The following is an 8710-nucleotide window of genomic DNA, read 5'->3' on the forward strand; positions in this document are numbered from 1 at the left end:
TGTGTAATTATTGAGCTTCCTTTCATCATAAACCTCTTCTCTTCTCGCTCCTTTTACGTTCTAGGATGCAATGAAACCTGTTTCTCTCCAGATAAGCTTTCTTCCTTCATCACATCTTTCTAATACAGGCTGCAATTTCTGTTGAGGTGTATCAAGGTTAAGATCAGCTTCCCCAGTTTGGATGAATTATCTAAGTTGCAAAGGCTACAAGTCAAGAGTAAAGGAAAAACTGATGTGAGACCTTTTCTTTGCAGTGCCGCTTCAGAGACTGAGAGGTAACAGACTATGGATGTATGCTCTGCTGCTTGTGCTAATCTTCACTTGAAAATGAACTCAAAGGAAACAGAAGTTCTAGACCAGCCTGCCCTGCACCGTTCATACATGGAACCAGTAGTTATAGCAAATGGTGTTAAGGCAATGATTCCTAATGCCACTAGCTCTATGGAGGTGACATTAGCCATCTGCAGGTGGAGTTAAATGGTGAGAGAGAAAATCTCTGCATGGGCAGAGGTACGTCTCCCTTCATTGAATTTCATTTTTAATGGGAAATGTTCTCACCTGGCTGATTCTGAGCTTTCCTGATAGAATTTTTTATCGATACAGTTGGCCGTCTCTAAGACTCATGCCTAGAATTTCCATAAGACTAAGGACTATTTTTCCCCTTCCTGTAACTATGCCACTCTTATTCCTCTATATAATTAGGGAAATTGATCAGTGAAATGTATAAATACTAGATTAAATCTTTAACTAATAGACTAAGGCTGAAAAATCTCTAAGCTATTAGTGTGTAATATTAAAGTTGTTCTAACTGAAATTGTAATTTCTTTTATACTCCAAAAGTATTTGATCTAATTATCCATCATTAATTATTTAAAATTCTTTCAATATCTCAGAGTGGTATGAGTTGGCAATGATCTGGAAACATCCTGTGAGATAATATCACTGTTTCATAAAGTTACATTAGTAGCATTTTTAAATTAGAAAACTTGCATATCATCATTTTTCTTAAAGAAAAACGGATTTGTGTTCTATCATGTTAAAATTGGAGATTAAAGTACATAATAACAAATAATGGAAGAGAGATAACAACTGAAGTGAGAGTTTTGAAGCAAAAAAGATCTGATGAGTATACAATGTGAAATCTTTTTCTAAGGTGCTGAGCATGTTCTAATGTCAAACTGAAAAAAAAATTGGTTTTAGATCAACTTTGTTCCTTTCAGTTTGCTATTGGTAGTTTTACAAAGCAGGTGTCTAGTTCAGACAGAAGTAAAAAATAGCCCAAAGTAGGGGAAATATAAATTCTTTAATGTAGAGGTCTATCATTGGATATCTTTTATATTAATAAAAGTAGAATCCTAAGGTTTCAGTTAGCTCTCATCATCTGACTGAACTATTGGCAATGTACAATTTAATGACTGTGTTAAATTGTATTAAGATTTATTTTTCAAGCCATTTTAGGGAAAGATGTTAGCTGTGACCCTCAACCAGGAGAGAGCAGATCTGCCAGAGGAGCTGCTCTGAGGACCAGCATGACTCCAGATAGCTGAAGAAGATGACAGCCACAGCAGAGGACCCCAAAGCTTAGCCTGCTGCATTGTGCAACTTGGAGTCCTTTGATGTAATGGACTGGACAGTAGAGGATGGGCCACCTATCCCTTTCACTTCTATCCTGTGCACCACTGAAATTTTGCTTATATAGAAGAGCCTCATGCCAGAAGGGGATGCCCCCTTGATAGGCTACCCATTGACATGTCTATCAAGCATACTTGAGCTCATGGTACAAAACACACAAGTCACATAGTTACGCCCTCAGGATAATGTAGTCATCCTATGTGGGTGCTTCATTAAACCCAATGAACAACAAGGAGTTGAGCAGAATGAGGATGAAGAATTCTACCCAGCTCTTGACAGAAAAGCAATGGACTCATTGGTGGAACATGACTTTGCTATGCATATTTGTAAAAGAGGTTTTTTTTATACTGTTGACTTACCCATGTCTATCTTGATTTATACAAAGTAAATTCTATTTTACTCTAGCATGGACCTTCCACCAAATGTGGCAAATGAAATGAGAAGGACTTTCAATGGGAGGTGAAGATGGCTGAACCACCCTTTCTGCTCTATGTTCCTCTTGGTTATGCCCCCCTTGAAATGAGGCCCAAAAGTACAATGAATCTTTGTATTAATATTCATTTGGTCCCAGCATGATAGAAGATTCTTAATAAATATTGGTGTTCTATGGGCTCTTTCAATGTCTATTTTGCCCTCTTGTTCAAGGAATTGGGGCAGTTTTCTTGGATAATTTCTTGTAGTATGATATCTAGATTTTTCTATTTATCTCTGATTTTTCTGGAAGATCAATAATTCTCAAGTGGTCTCTTCTAGATCTATTTTCTTGATCTGTCATCTTCTCATTGGGAAGATTTTTTCCAGCAGTTTTTGTCAAATAGTGGATTCTTATCCCAAAAGTTGGGATCTTTGGGTTTATTGAACCCTAGATTGCTGAGGTCTGAAGGGATTATAATGAAAATGCTATCTCCTTTAGAGAAAGAAGTGAAGGAATGTCAATGCAAATGGAAGCTTATTATTTTTTAATTTTATTTTTTCATGTTTTCTTACTGGTTTATATTTTTCACAGCACTAATAACTGATATATGTTTTGTATGATAAAACAAATATCAAATTGCTTGCTTTGTCAATGAAAGGACAGAGTAGGGATGGAAAGAGAGAATTTAGAATGCACATTTTAAGAAATGAATTCTTAAAATTATGAAATTCAAAGTAGGGAAAAAATCAAAATATAAAAAAGAATGAAGATAAAAAATATAAATCCAATTATTACAGGATTTGGGATAAAGTACAAATTTAAGAGCATATCAGTTTGACAAAACATCAGGTAATGGGGATCAGTAAGGCTGGAAATTGTGCATGGTGATTCTTTTCAGGCACTGGTGGGACTAGGTTGTCTCTGATGCCCCATTTTTGTTCTCTGAGACTTTCTGATGCTTTGATCCAAAGTGTGGGGAAACACTAGACTTGTAAGTTTATCAAAAAATGAATCCTGATTCAAAAGTTAGTGAACATCACAATCAAAAGTCTCATAGGCTCTCAGCCCAGCTGCTTTCTCTGAAAGTTTATCATTTCTGTTCACACCCAGTTTTACCTGATGCAACATCTTGCCAGCTCCAGGACCCTGCAGGCCCATGGGGAACACAGGGACACACAAATTCCTCTGTGAGGAATCTTGTCCTATAGTCGTTGTTGATAAAAGGAAGAAATATTCCAAAACATGTTTTTTCAACTTGTGTTTTTTCCCTTGACTCAGGGACACAGCTGGAGGTACCTGAGCAGGACTGGGCCCCAGTCACCTTCATGGATGGAGATGTCTCTGGAGACCATTTTCAGTGATTATTCACAAGCTTGAGAGACAGTGTAGTTTAAGGGCCAGAGAAGCTTTAAAATCAGTCCTTTGTTCATACATCACTGCCCTTAGAGTTGACATAGAGGCACATCTCAGGACTTGGACTTGAACACAATATTTCAGTACCAGGAGGTTTCTTAGCATCCCAAGACTCCAACATTTGACATTGTTCTTATTCAGGCATATCCTTGTTTCCTCTCAGGCTTGACACTTCCACCAGTGTTCAGTGAAATGTGGTCTCTTATTCAGAGAAAAATTTATCCATTCTTTTCTGTCCTGATCCTGTCACTGTTCTTGAACCTTCCAGCCTCTGGGCCTTGGAGAGAGAAGCCACCCTGCTTCTCCCAAATCAGTCCCGGCCTTGTCAGACACGGGGATCTCATGATGGGGACTTTTCTCACCATGTATTCAGTTACAGTGAGCAGTGGCACTGGAGCAGAATTCTTTGGAAGGAAAGCTGACATGACCTGTAGGGATTTTAAGTAAGTATCTGTCTCTCTGTCCTCAGAGAGAGCTGATTTGTATGGAAGAGGCAGGTGGGATGGTAGGCCCTTGCCTGCTAATGCCCTGAGGATCTCTTCTCCCCCTCTTTTCTCACTTTTGTTCCTCAGAGTTCACATCCATCTTCTTTTCTTTCAAAGCTAAAGTGAAAGGATTCTGTCTCCTCATCGCAGCCTGTCTCTGTCTCTTCTTATTACTGTATCTGCCTTTATTGATTTCTGTGTATTTCTATCTGTATGTCACTCTCTTCTATTACTGTTTTTAAGGCAGTATGAGAGATATACCTCTTTGTTTTGCCTCTGCTTGTGCTGTGGACAACTCCTCTAAACACAAGAGCCCAGACTGTAGTAATGCAACCTCAAATAGAAGTATAATTCTTTGCTATAAAAGAAGGATTTAGATTTAAACTTTTATCTCCTTGTTTCTCTCTCTGTGTGTCTGTGTGTCTCTTTTTCTCTCTGTCTCTCTCTCTGTCATTCTCTCTCACACACATACACACACACACCACATCCATTTTCCTTCCAAGTATACTCTTGCCCAGGCTATTTCAATGTGAGGCTATGGGCCACCCAGATGCCTACCAGGGCTTTAGGAGATGAAGGATAGTGTTAAGGATTAAATTTTTGGTAGGAGTTTGACAAAAGTTAGGAGAGCAATTTGGTAAAACACAAAACACTTAGTTTATTCTGAGGAGAAGTTTAGATAGGAAATGGAAAGGAGGAAAGTGAGAGTAATCTTATAGCTATATCTAAAATCCTAACTAAAATTTCAAAAATAATCCTGTTCTGTCTTCAAGGACAGGTTCTTCTACCTGAGCCAGGCCAGGCCTAAATGCCTACACTGTCTATCTAAATTATATTTGCTAACTGGATACTACCTAACTACCTGAACTAATAACTAAATACTCATCACCTATGACTGCCTTAAATCTGTTTTCTCTATCCCAACCGTCAGTCAAAATAGCCAGTCTGACTGAGACAAAGACAGACCGACCTCCTGCTTTCTAAAAATCCAGAGAAAAAGAACCCCTTCTCTTAACTGTCTCTTTCTTATATACTCATCCTCATATCCTAGGTAATGGAATCTTCAGCTCTCTGCTGCTCTTATTTAGAAATGTTTTGGTTCCTGCCTCCTTTTCTGCCTCTTAAAGAGACAGAAGGAGAGATTAAGAAACTCCCTTTAACAATAGACATGGAAGTAGTGTATGCTCATCTCTATTGATTTTAAGTTCCTTTTGCTTTATGCATTTCTCTTTTGGCATTTCTTTTCCTTCCTTCATTTTTTTATCTCCATTAGTATAAAATAAAGAAATGTTTTAATATGTAATATTTCTGTACACTTTAAGATATTCCTAACTCTTTTCTATTTTGTTATTGTTCACCACCAAGGAAGAGTTGATGATAGCTGGAAAGAGAGAGGCAAATATGCTCTTACCCTTTGTGCAGCATTGGACAAAAAGATTACTATGAAGCAAATTCCTTTTTTTTTGCATCTTTGTAGCCTTTGACTGACTATTCCTTGAAAACGGTGGTTGTTTTGTTGGCTGGGGAGTTGATTCCTTTCTCTCTGATTTTAATTGAAGTGAGTAGGAATAAAGAAAGGATGGGCACAGGGTTTCATATTCTCAGAAAGCAGCCAGTTAATAAAAGAAAAGTAAATTTGTATGTTAATGACAAAGTAAATGATAAGGCCAGAAGATTGCCTTGTATTTGCCTTCAACCTCCCAGAATACAATGGTCTGGATTTCTTTAAAGGTCAGAGTTTCTCAAGAAATATTTCTAGATCGTAAATATTTTGGAATATGTAGAAATGAATATTAAATTTTTTGGCTATGAATTTTTAGCTGTTTGGTTTCAGCTGTGGATAGCAATTCTTCTTTGTTGTTTTCTTTGGGGCTTTTCTCAGTCTCTATGGTGGGCAAGAAAAAATTAGAAAGAAGTTTGAAAGAGCTGAATAAAACCTTCAGACATTGAACTGAAGACATTTAGACAATACCTGCTAGCAGATTTTGTGAGTGTGAACTGAGATGCTTCCTGTCCCTCAGATATGTTTCTCTGTCCCCTGATTTCTCTCCCTTGGAGAGCCTTCATCTCCATCTCCAACCAAGAAAATGCCCATCTTTCTAGGACTATGATATACTACATTAAATCATCCTCATATTAGAAAGGTGCCTTCCCAGGCTCAGCATTACTAACTCTCTCTTAGCCAGTCAAGAGCCTAATATCCCACCCTGCCTTGTATTATCACTTTGCCAGCCAACCATGTTTCCCTTTATCCTAGGTCTCCTCTGGACAGGGATAGCATATGAGAGCCAACTCTTGTCAGATATCATTTAAACAAAGTCAGGAATGTTCCGATTAAGCAGGAAGGATACCAATATCCCTTATGTCTCATTTATATTGGGGGGAAGCCACACAGTTATGGATTAGGTTTCTCAACACAGTCCCAACTTCAAGGAAAAAAAGTGGGCCACTGGCACAGAGGCAACCAGTTCCAAATTCATACTTTGATCTTTATTTTCCCTGTCATGAAACAATGGAAGGAAGTACAGATTGTTAACTCAATTGTTAGTCTCACATGCTTCTACACACAGCACCACTAGACAGAACCAAAAGGAAGCAGAAACAGAAATTATAGTAAGGAAGATATTTTAGGGGTCAAGGTGGACAGGGATGATGGACACACTTTAGGCTTCAGGTATTCTGGATTAAATTAGGTTTCTTAAGAGGGGTAGAGATCTACAGGATTATTATGTGAGAGAAGCAGGACTCCTTTTTGGGAGCTGATACCTGGGATGAGGGCCAAGGTTTAGTCCTGGCACTAACTAAAGGTTTGTGAGTACAAGGGCAAATCGTGAATGAGTGCATTGATGTTCAGACAGACTTCAGAAAGGAATAGGTTTTTCTGCCCTAACTTGCTCTTTTAAGACTACTGAAGATTTTGTTAAATTTTTAAAAAACTTCTCAATATTTTTCCTTTATCTCTTAAGGGAAATTACTTTATTCATTAAAGGTAATGTTACAGTGCTGATTTATTCTGAGAACAAATTGGACGAGATGACTTCTGGGCTACTTTCAAAATCTCAGACTCTTGTGATTCTATAAAGGCTGGTGTTCAGTATATATTTCTTGAGTGAATAAATTAATGAATGAGTGAGTAACTCTAGCAGGCAGAGCCATCCTAGGAATTCAAAGGAAATTGTCCTCAATCTTCCAGGAATCAGAAGAGGGGAGCAATATGGGAACAAGAGAAATTGTTATTAATACACTCAAAAGAGCTAGTTAATAGGTTTAGCCCTCATGGGGCTAGAATGGCCTCCTTTCTTAAATGAATTCTTTTACTGGCTTAGTTAATTGTTTGTCTGTCTCTTTCCTTTAGATGGCTGTACAAGAATTACCAACAAGCCCTGACCCTTATGTTTGCTGTAGAGGAGATCAACAAAGACCCCAATCTGTTGCCCAACCTCACACTGGGCTTCCACCTCTACAACACCTACCACAGTGACGCCAGCACCTTGGAGAATTCCCTGAGGTGGCTGTCTGGGCAGGGCCAGCTCATCCCCAACTACAGCTGCTGGGGGCAGGAGCAGCCTGTAGTGGTCCTTGGAGGAGGCACATCAGCTCTGTCTGTCCAGATGGGCACCCTGCTTGAGCTCTACAGGTATCCACAGGTAAGTGATGTTGAACCTGACATCTTCAGAGGCTTCTGTAGATCCCTGAGAGGCAGGTGGTATGAGTAGAGAACCATCCTCTGAGTCAGGAGGCCAAAGGCAAAAAAGCTGCCCTCAGGTCCTTCTTTAACAGCGGATCACCCCTCTTGACTGATCTCAGAGTTGTTCTGGACCCTCATATTGCTGATATTAGTTGTTGTTCACAGCCACCTCATTGCTATTATTTTCTACCATGTTCTCCTCATGCTGCTCATTTCACCTTGGTTCACTTCATAGAAATCACTACAGGGTTTTGTGATCATCTTTTTTGTACTTTCTTTTTTTTTTTTTTGTTTTTGTTTTTTTTGTTTTAATAATTTTTTATTTATTTTTTATTTTTTATTTTTTAGCATTTATTAATAATCATTTTTAACATGATTACATGTTTCATGCTCCTATTTTCCCCTTCACCCCCCGCACTCCCCCCTCCCATGGCCGACGCACTTTTCCACTGGTTATGTCATGTGTCCTTGATCAAGACCAATTTCCCAATTGTTGGTGGTTGCATTGGTGTGGTAGTTTTGAGTCCACACCCTCAATCATGTCCGCCCCGACCCATGCGTTCAAGCAGTTGCTTTTCTTATATGTTTCCTCTCCTGCAGTCCTTCCTCTGAATGTGGGTAGCATCTTTACCATAAATCCCTCAGAATTGTCCTGGGTCATTGCATTGCTGCTGGTACAGAAGCCCATTACATTCAATTTTACCACAGTATATCAGTCTCTGTGTACAATGTTCTTTTGGCTCTGCTCCTTTCACTCTGCATCAGATCCCGGAGGTCTCTCCAGTTCGCCTGGAACTCCTCCAGTTTATTATTCCTTTTAGCACAATAGTATTCCATCACCCGCATATACCACAGTTTGTTCAGCCATTCCCCAATTGAAGGACATACCCTCCTTTTCCAGTTTTTTGCCACCACAAAAAGCGCAGCTATAAATATTTTTGTACATGTCTGTTTATCTATGATCTCTTTGGGGTACAAACCCAACAATGGTATGGCTGGGTCAAAGGGCAGGCATTCTTTTATAGCCCTTTGAGCATGATTCCAAATTGCCAGCCAGAATGGCTGGATCAGTTCACA

The sequence above is a fragment of the Gracilinanus agilis genome, chromosome 1 (genome assembly GCF_016433145.1).
Source record: "Gracilinanus agilis isolate LMUSP501 chromosome 1, AgileGrace, whole genome shotgun sequence".
Classification (NCBI taxonomy): Eukaryota; Metazoa; Chordata; class Mammalia; order Didelphimorphia; family Didelphidae; genus Gracilinanus; species Gracilinanus agilis.